The 10,883-nt window shown below is 50.0% G+C and overlaps 1 protein-coding gene across 4 annotated transcripts in view; it reads right to left on the reverse strand.

Annotated features, from left to right (window-relative positions):
• SLC39A11 (solute carrier family 39 member 11) overlaps positions 1-10,883 on the reverse strand; it is a 229,639-nt gene that overhangs the window by 134,985 nt on the left and 83,771 nt on the right. The gene's annotated exons all lie outside the window — the stretch shown is intronic.

Consider the following 10,883-nt stretch of genomic DNA (forward strand, 5'->3'; position numbering starts at 1 on the left):
ACTCCTCCTGTGTCCTCCACCGCTTCCCTTGACGCGAGATAATCATCATCCAGATGCCCTGGGTATTTACGGTGGGCCATCTCTGTGCCAAGTGTTTCAAATACATTTACTCATTTCATCCACACAACAACCCTGTAAGGGAGACAATGCTACCATCTCCATTTTGCAGATGAGGAAACAGGCTTACACGTGTAAGTCACTAGCCTGAGCTCGCACAGCTAGTAAGTTGACAAACCGGGATCAAATCCAGGCCAGGTGACCCCAGGGCTTATCTTGACAGCAGCGCACATCCCCGCTAGAGAAAGTGCCACCACCCCCCCAGGGCCCAAGGGGGGCCCCTTAGTTTACCCCGTGCAGCTGACAGTTTGAGACATTTCCTGGCCTGACTCCATCCTGAGAAGTTCGCCATAATTAAATCGGGGGAGAAATTTTCAAAGTGCTTCAGATATGTAATGAGTTTACATCCAATTAGTCTCTTCCTTCACTGGGAGAAGCAGAAAGACCGATTTCCTTATAGACTCGGCGGGCAGGGTTTCTTTAGATTTCGTTCTGAGGTTCCAGGGATACAAATCAGCACACGCGGAAGATCTGGAGAAACTGGGTGGGCCTAAAGGCAGCCGACCTCAAACAAAGCCTCTAATGCACACGCCATGGTCACTCAACACTTATTTTAAATATACTTTTGAATGCTGATTGTGCTAGGGACCAACGCTCAACAGTAAACGAGACAGCCCCCACCTTCTACTTTGGGAAGGAAGAAGTGAACAAGCCATTAGACTCTACAGACAAGCGCTCTATAGAATAAGCACAGAGAGCTACAGATGCTCGTCCAGGTGGATTACGATGGGGAAAACGAGATGTTCGACTTCCTCAAGAAGAAAACTGCTGATGGCAAGGATCTGGCAGGAACCAGGCTCCCAGGGGGATGGAGCGAGCAAATCCCCAGGGCTTTGGGAACTAGGTCCACGACAAGAAGGCCAAGGTGGAATAAGATGAGACACGCTTGCCCCTGAGCATTTGGCAACAATTTACTTTCCAACTCAACCTGCACAGCACCAGGGGCATTCCTGTTCCAAGCCCGTTGGATGCTGGCTCTCTCCAGCCAGGAGGGGCTCCCCTCTTCCAGAGCCACACGAGATAAGGTCCCACTTAGGATGCTCCACATTGATTCGTGAAATGGGGCAAGGGGAGTATGAAAATATTTAGGCGCCCTAAGGCTCTCAAAGGAAGCACAGATCTACACAGGGGACCCACCCCTCTTCTTCCATCCATCCATCCATCTACATCCATCCATATCTACCAACCCACCCATCTGTCTATCATTCCATCCATCTATCCATCCATATCCATCCATATCCATCCATATCCATCCATCCATATCCACCCACCCATCCATATCCATCCATCCATCCATCAATATCTATCCATCCATATCTACCCATAGCCATCCATCCATATCCATCCATCCACAGCCATTTATCCATTCATCCATCCATCCATTTGAGCATGTTTATTTGTTCACTACATCAGAAAAAAATTATTGTGAGCTTCCCACATGTCAGGGACGCCTCCTGCGCATCTTTACTGATGTGCTCTTTAAGATTACAATACTCCTGACTCCCGCCTCCGCCAGATCACTCTCTACCTCTTTCCTTCACGGTTCACCATCACACTTACCTCTGATGTGCTATATGTTTTATTGTGGAGTTTGCTTAGCATATGACTCTCTGCTAAAATGGCAATCCCGCAGGGGCAGTAATTTTTGTTTGTTGTTTACTGTTTTATCCCCAGCACGTAAAACAGTGCCTGGCACACTGGGGTGAGAGCAGGGTCCAGGAGGACCCCTGGGGGCGGGGCTCCCTTCTTTTCCCCACTGCCCTACATCCCACGGTCAGGTCAGACAAAAGAGTCCAACAGGGGACGTGACACAACTTTCACTTATTATATGCAAATAATAAAACCTACAGCTATGGGATTATTCTGAGGGTCAGATGAGGTAATGAATGGGAGAGTGTTTGAAAAATATAAAGCAATAAACCAATGTCACATAATAACATTTGGGGCTCATGAGCCCATAAGATGCAAGTGTTCTCTACAGTCAGCTCATGGACACACCCTGCCCCACGGGTCTCTTTATGCACAATTACAAAGTGTTCCAAAAATTCAAGTCCGTAATCTATTTAAAACGTATGCACAGGCAATGACTCTGTGCCCCTTTCTCCTGCCTCAAATACAATACTAATCCGTTTTCTCCTTGTTTATGCGTTTAACAAATATAATTTTTTTCCACCCTCCTGGAGAACTAACTCACTTAGCCCCAGGGCTGTCGTGGTTGATTTCTTCACGAGAAGAGCAGAGCTTCAGAAACTGAGAGGTTTCCAAAGAAATAATATAGAAAAAGAGAAAAAAAAAAATCTATGCACAGGTGAGTGCAAAGCCTTCCCTTCCCTTCCCTGTCAAACGCACCAATCCAGTGGAGCTGAGTCTCCATCAGGCCTGAGGGTTCCATTCTCTTTGCTATTGGGCCACTTTGGGGAAACAGGTCTCGGCCCCCAGTCAAAGTCAGATGTGGAATTAAAAGTCAGGGCCCCCTGACAGCGAAGATCAGCTTCCACTAGCAAGCCGTGAACGCACCGGCCTCCGTTATTTGTTTCTGTGCTCCAGAGGGCACAGAAGCGTCAAACAGTCGGGACGGGATTTTTTTTTCCCCTCTCACTACCTGCACAGGTAGAAGGGGGAAGGACTGCAGTCTCGGTGGAGCCGTGAGATGCCTGGAAGTTAGGAGACTCGCCGGCTAATCACAGGGATTGTAAGCGGCTCAGCCAGAAACACAAGGCAGGGCTCTGGGCTCCCTGTCTGAGCCCAAACACTCCCTTTATTCCTGTAGGATGGGAGCTCTGCCTGCTGGCGGGGATGCTCAGGAGAGGGGTTCAGCCCTACCCCCACCCCCTACCCACTCACTCACCCACCCACCTCCCCCCGAGAAAGCGGCAGTGTCGCCAAGGCAGACTCCCTGGGGTGGGACGCACCAGGGAGGAGAGCTCAGTGAGGCCAAGTAAAACTCCTACTGCCATCCTGCACCTAACCCTGGGAAAGGCAGCCAGCCAGGCTTCTTGGCCCATGATTACAGCTCCTTGGCCTCCATGGTCCTCACCACGCTCATGGGAACAACAAAACAAACAGAAACGACAGTTTGGCACTGTCCCTCTGCTCTGCCCACCACTTCCCCCTCCCCCACCTCCTGAGAAACACCAGGATGGGCTTTCTCTGCATCGTTTTGCCTTCAGCAAAATGCTCTTTATACCCATATGTTCGGTTCATAAAATGAGGCAGACTCCTCTGCAAAGAGGAATGATGATGATGCCTGAATTTGAAAGAGAAGGTTTTATCTTTAAAAAAAAAAAAAAAAAAAAAAATCAAATACAGGCACCGGTTAACAAAACCAAGCCAGGCTGACGCCCGGAGGGTAAGAAGGGGTATTTCTCCCCGGCCCCCTCCAATGCCACAGCCCGGACACACTCGCTCCAAGAGGTAGTGTGACAAAAAGTTTCCACAGAGGTCACACTGCTGTTAGCCACAGAATGCCACCTCACCCAAACACGAATCCTTGCTTCCAGAACAACACAGCCCTTGTATTGAGAAGAATTTAGCCCGAACCTTTTCCTCTCAGGAGATCAAACACCTGTGATTAATCCAGACCCTTAGAGGTTTTGCTTCTCTGCTGCTTACAGAGAACTAATTAAACTTCGCTGGGCCTTCGAATCTCTTCCTTGGGTGTTTAAGTTAGAAAACGGAATGGAAACTTAGAAAGCCAGCACTTCTTCTCCTTGGGGGGAGAGAGAGGGGGAGTTGGGACCCAAAGGGAAGCTGAGAGGCAGGATGGACAAAACAGGACAAAGGGAGACCCAGTGTAGGGGTCCAGTGACTGCTGGCAATGGCGGCAATGAAGGCACTAGGCCACGAAAAAGGCGTGTGAATTCTGGAAGGCTAGACTGTCAAGGGGCATCATCTCAGCAGGGGAGGTGGCACGTGGTAGGGCAGAGCCACCGATATTTTGCAGGCTCCACCTACCAATGATTGGACAGTATCGCCCCGCCCACTGAATCTGGGTGGGCCTGGTGACTTGCATTGGCCAATGAAATGGGACAGAAGTGATACTGTGAAAGTGCCAGAGTCCAGGCCTCTGAGACCTTGCAGGTTCCACCTGCACTTCCTTGGAAGTCTCCCACAGACGCGTAAGGAAGCCTGAGCTATACTCCTGACCCATGAGTGACCTGTGAGCCACCATGTGGACGGAGGCCCAGATGCAGGCAGCACCAAGGCCCCAGACCCGTGACTGAGACCCTCCTACACCCCCCGGGCCTCGCAGAGCTGCCAGATGCCCACAGCTTCATGGGGGACCCCAGGCAAGCCCAGAAGAGCCACCCAGCTGAGCCCGGCCAATCCGGAATCATCAGAACTAGTAGATCGTTGCTGACATAAGCCGCTGAATTTGAGGTGCTTTCTAACAGACACAGAGTGTGGGGGACTTTTGCTGTATGTTGGCCACCGAACATCGATTACACCTACTTTGGTCACAATATCTCGATTTTGCTTCAGAACAAGCATCTCGCCCCATCATTATTCGTCATTATTAGTCTGCTTTTTATCTAATGGAGGCAGGGGTGACAGGGCACGTGGCCCAGGCCTGGCCATTCCACACACTACACCCCTGTGGCAACAAGGCTTAGCGTGCACGGATGAGCACAAATCCAAGTGAGGCCAATTATTCCCCGCCCATGATTCAATTCCAAGACATTGTGAGCTATGGAAGAAAGACTTCTCCTTCCTCTGGACTTGAACCTCTCTGAGAGGATGTGAACGTGAAGCCACACAGAGAAAAGCAGGGCCTGGTGATGGAGAGATCCAGGCCCCAGGGTGTAGCAGTATCTGAGGCCGGTTCTACGCCTGGATATTTTAATTACGTGGACCAATATATTTTCTTTCTTCCTGATGCCAAATTGAGTTAGTTTTCCATCATTCATGACCCCCAAAGACCTGGCCGACACAAAGAGACAGAGGAACTAATTTTTTATTGTATACCCCTTGTACTACTTGAATTTCTTGCCAATTTCATGTATTATGCCTCTATTTTGAAAAATAACTAGTGAAAGAGACAACACAACTCGTTTTCAAAAACAGCATCTACAAAACGTACACAGAGAAGGTAAATCGATAATAGCACTAGGGCCCAACGTTCTCTCCGCACTGGGCCGTGTGCCCACGACTACTGGTTGCCCACTCCAGTTTCCATTCTCCTCTCTCCGGTAACAGAAGCCCAGTGTTTAGCTGGCCATGTTACAGCACAGCTAAAAGACCATGCGTCCTAGCCTGCCTTGCAGCCTGATGAGGTCATATGAATAAAGTTCTGGCCCCAAAAAACGTAAGTGGCACTATCATGCAGAACTCCCAGGAAGTCGCCCTCCCTTCTGCCATTTTTCTGCCTGGAAGGCAGACATGATGACCTGAGCTCTAGCAGCCAGCAAGACAAAGGTTCCTTTGTCTTTCCTTTGGGGCAAAGCAGTGAGCAAAGATGCCAGAGGAATAGGTTGGGGCCAGATGCGGACAGCCTGGGGTCCTTGGTGACGCCATGAACCTACTTTCACAGCCAGGTCTCTGGATTTCTTCTGCCCGAGAGGAGTCTTTCTAGTTTAAGCCACTGGTTTTCAGGTCTCAGTTACTCACGGTCAAGCCTAATCCTAAGCAAAGCAGCAGGAAACATCACCATCAATACAACTAGCTGTAGGCGTGTGGTTGCCATGGAGACCACCCCAGATTCCAAAGTACAAACCCACTCAAATGAGAAAGGCCTGATGTAAACCTAACAGACATCCCCTTCCTGCCCCCTCTTTCTGGTAGAGTCCCCCCCATAAGCTAGGATGGTGATGACAAATTCTCCACCAGTCCCAGGGGAAGTAGCCCCAGGAACACAGCACCTGTGATAGGCTGAAACCTCTTCGGCTGCTGCCACAATCAAAGGACTGTCAAGTCCTCTCAGTTCGCGAGCAGGAGTGTCCCCTGCTCTCCCCGTTCCTGACTCCACCGCCTCGGCCCAAAGTCAAGGTCTCTAATGAGTCACAGTGCCACCTAAAGTAATGCAAGAGTCTCCAGCCTGCCTGTCCACTGCCGGCCTCCCCTGCACGCTCCCTTATGGCCATGCTATCTGCTACCCACAAAATGCACTTTTGGAAAGTCCAGCTCTGATCATGTCACCCTCTCAAAAACCTCCAGGATCTCCCCACCAGTTTAGAGAACAAAGCACAAATTCTCTTCCATGGGACCCCAAGATGTCCGCATCTGGCCCCAACCTACTCCTCCAGCATCTCCTCCCAATCGAACCCATCGCCATTCCTTCGACAGCCCTGTTTTTCCCTGTTATGCTTCCAATTTGCCGTTCCTTTTGCCCATAATTCATTTCCTTCCCCTGCTCCCTCCCTATCCTTCCAACCTGAGCTTCAACCATGAAGAAATCCATCCTCAACTAGAAGTAACCTCCCAGTGTCTGGGTTCCTGTCGTCTTTCATCCATGACCTTCTTACAACCACATGCTGACCTGTCTCACCTTTAGAGATGAATGTGAGTTCTCTTCCCTGCCCTCCGTAAGGCCCTTGCAGGAGAGGACTCTACCTTGCCTCTCTGCATACTCCCCACAATGCTTTGTACATAGTAGGTGCTCACTCAGTGGTTGATGGCTTGGCCTAAAGACAATTCTCTCCCTACTCCCAATTCTGGACAGGTGCCCCGCAAGGAAGAAATCAACTGGCTATTTTGCAAACAGAGCCTACGTGTTGGGCCGTTTCTAAAATTGCACGGGCCCTTGACAACACTTTGATTACTGACTTCTCCCTCCCTGTGAGCCAGCCACTGCTGAAAAGCAATAATGTGCTTTCCACAAAGCGCTTACGTTAATTAATAACATGTATGGATTTGGTCTTATCGTGCAGAGGCTAAAGGACAATGTTAACTTTGAGCCCTTGCTCTTTCAAAAGAACTGACACTCAATAAATGCTTTAAATGTGATTTGTACTAAGATGCCTATGAGAATTAGTGTCAGCTACTCTGTATTATTTAAATTGCAGCAGAAGGCATTACAGATTATAGATAAGTTTCTAACAACTAGCTAAATACTCAATTAGGTTACCAAAAAAAGAAAGAAAAAGTGTAAAGTCTTATTTCACAAAACCTTTGGGAACAAGCTCCACTCCCGCCATCTGTCCGGATTCAGTGAAACATCACCCTGTCTGATGGCAGAGGGATGCATGAGCTGGCTCCCAGAAGGTGCTGCCAGTCCTGAGATTTTTCAGATGCTGTATGTGATCCAATGAGGACTGTGTATCAAGTCGAATTCAAGTTCAAGCGCAAGTTCTCCAAGCAGGAAAGATCCTGCCTCCCATTTTTCTTTAGCAGGACTCAGGGAGCCCAAGGGAAGAGCCTGAGCGCCCAGCTGGCAGCTGTCCAATACCACCCGGCCAACCAGAAGAGGAACCTGGCAGTAGAGCTGCCCCCTCCCACTAGGCAGCTATCAAAATCGACCAGCCCTGGGGACCAAAATGACTGCCAAGTGTGTGGGGGACAGCCGTGGGAGCCTGCAGCAGACAGGGCTGCAGCCGGAGATTAGGGGCGCAGCCTCTGCCTGGACACCCCTGTCCAGGTCCCCAGGCCCCATCCTCCACGTTCAGTCTTCCTCTGACCATGACCTTGACCCTACCTATTGTCTCGGTTGGATTCTTAGTCCCAGAGCTACACGGAGCCTGCTTTTTCCAAACACCAGCTCATCCTTCATTAAATCACCATCTGTACTAGTACAGGGGTTCCGGCTTGAGCTGCACGTTGCGACTGCCCGCGAATTCTATAAACTCCTGAAGCTTCACCCCATCCCTGGAGATTCTGGTGTAGTCCAGGGTGTTTCTAGGACACCGGGCTTTTCAAATCGCTCCGGATGATTCTCAGGTGCAGCCCAGGTGGCAAACCACTGCATCGGAATGAAGGGGGCTTCCCCAAAGCCAGAGAGCTCGCCGGAACGGAACCGCCAAGGACGATAGGCCAAGTGAGCTCACTCTGCCAAACCACGGAGGCTAAAGGCAGCTGCGAACCTGGGTTTGGCTTGAGCTGGGGAACCCCATCTTACTTTGCAATCTAAATCGCACGCTTTGCCCTTGGCCATCTGTCTTAACACGGCATGCCTCGTGTGACAAGGAGAATGGAGTGAAGAGGTCCACACAATTCATCGTGCTTCACTGCAGAGCCGTCCCAGCCGATGCTTCAGAGGCCCGGCCCAGCAGAGGGGGAACCAAGCAGCATCGATTTCGATTTCATAAGCATCGAAGGCCAGGCCCACTCTGGGAAGGCCCACCACCAAGCCGGGCCCCCAGGAAACGGCCTGCTGGGAAAGCTGGATATTCCAGGAGGCATTTAGACACTTCCGGCCTGGGTCCTGCACAGCACAGAGCTGTGATCTGGATGGTCACAGGCAGTGGGCACTGCCACCAGAAAACCCTGCCATACATAACCTACACTGGGGGTTTGCAAACTTCTGCAAACGGCTAGATAGAAAATATTTTAGGCTTTGCGGGCAATATAACCCTGTTGCAGCTACTCGACTCTGCCAGTGTAATGTAAAAGTGGCCACAGACGACATGGAGTCAAATGTGCATGACGCGATTCCAGTAAATCTTTACTGCAGCCCCTCCTTATCGGTGGGGAATACATCCCAAGACCCCCAGTGGATGCCTGAAACCTCAGATAGTACCAAACCCTATATATACTGTTTTTTCCTACACGTGCATTCCTAGAATAAAGTATGATCTATAAGTTAGGCACAGTAAGAGAGTAATGACGATAACCAATAATAAAATAAAACGATTAGAACAACGTACTGTAATAGAAGTTATGCAAACATAACCACTTATTTCAGGGGTTCCCTGCTAAAGGCTCAGCGCTTTCTGGTGCAACACGTTGCTGCCAATTAGAACATTTTCTGTCCATGTCTTGTCCAGGAAGTGAACAATTTTTCCATCTTAACTAAGCACTTACCACACACTGTGGCCGCGACTTGTGCAGTTTGAGCTGCGACACCAAAACCAGCACTAATTTCTTTACATTTTCAAGAAGATTCGTTCCTACAGCAGATCTTAGAAACCTCGGCACGTGATCTTTTTTCCTTCCTTAAGCGGAGAACTTTGACCTTTTCACTGAAAGGAAGCGCTTTACGGCTTCTCCTTGGCAGATCTGAATCACCAGCATCACTACTCTTGTGCTTTGGGGCCATTACTGAGTAAAATGAGGGTGACTTGAACACAAGCACCGCGATACCTCGACAGTCGATCTGGTCACCGAGACGGCTGCTAAGTGACTAACGGGCAGGGAGCGCCTACAGCGTGCAGACGCCGGACGAAGGGATGATTCACGTCCTGGGCAGGACAGAGCAGGACATCTCAAGATTTCCTCATGCTACTCAGAATGGCACGCAATTTAAAACTTATGAATTGTTTACTTCTGGAATTTTCCACTTAATATATTCCAACTGCGGTTTGCCAAACCAAGGAAAGTGAAACCCCAAATAAGGCGGGACAACTGCATTTGCAAAACCATGTGGTGGGCCGGAGATGGACTTGGGGTGTACTGTGCCCAGCTCGCCACGAAATCATAATTTCCTTAAAGACAGGGGCCATCTCCTAGCACTTGGTAAAATCCTGAGCTCTTGGCACAGTGCCTGGAACACAGCAGGTTCTCATGAACTGCTGAATGAACAAACGAATGAATGAATAAAAATGTGCCAATCATGTTAAAAGAATATCCGTTAAACATCTGCCTGTTCCTACAGAGAGATGTAAAGAAGTTATTGTGACTTTGGAGCACTCACATCTGACTACTTAAACTGAATCTCTAGGACCTGTGTAATCTCCTGCTCGTCACTCACATACACTGTCACCTTCTCCCTCGTAGGAGCAGAGAAGGATACCCCCAAACAAAGAGGAACAGACATCCCCAAGGAGAATGCCCTGGCCCAAGGTACAGGGCAGGCCCGGGCCTGGAAGGAAAGGCAGGCAGAGGGAAGGAAGCGGAGGAAGGGTTTAAAGGCCAGGAGAGTGGAGGCAGCCTGAAGATGCAGAAGGGGAGGGAGAGAGATGATGGGGAACGGAGGGGACCGTCCAGGGGGCTGTGGGCAGACCTCTGGGCCACACTGCCCCAGATGCTCAGCGCAGTAACAGAATAAATGTCTTGGCTCTTTCACCAAGACAAGAGCTGTTACGTTCCATCAACGCACAGAGAAGGTGATCTATGTCATGACCTGCTCCGCACTGTTTATGATGACACTGCAAATCTGAAGCATGAAATTGAAAAGAAAAAAATACGACAATAAAAGGATAATAATCAGTCTCCTTCCCAAGTGGCTTTCTTTCCCTTCATTCTTCCCCTCGCTCGCCACCCCTCCTGCAGCCAGACTGCTGTTTCCGCAGTGTGGGGCCGGGGCTCAGGATGTGCTGGCAGGGAAGGTTCTCATCGGGCCAGCGCGGGGCGCGCGGGATGCGGGGAGGGCCGGGGACAGGGCTGTCACGTCGCTGCTGTGCTTACAGGAACCACGACTGTCTGGGTACCAGGAGCGCTGGGTCGGGTTTGCACCCCATGGCGTGTCAGTGCCTCCTGCCCGTGCCTGGCACCATTTGGGAACGTCTGTCTTTGCTGAGGCAGTTTTCCCATTGGAAAGTGGCCATTTGAGACCTTTAAAATCAAAATGCCTCGTCATACAAACCTTAAGGTCCCAACTCCTCGATAATGAATATTTAAAGGTCAGTGTCTTGAAGCATCGCCATGCAGGAAGTGAAGGTGGCAGAAGTGGCAGG

Source organism: Pteropus vampyrus, unplaced genomic scaffold (genome assembly GCF_000151845.1).
Source record: "Pteropus vampyrus isolate Shadow unplaced genomic scaffold, Pvam_2.0 Scaffold72, whole genome shotgun sequence".
Taxonomy (NCBI): domain Eukaryota; kingdom Metazoa; phylum Chordata; class Mammalia; order Chiroptera; family Pteropodidae; genus Pteropus; species Pteropus vampyrus.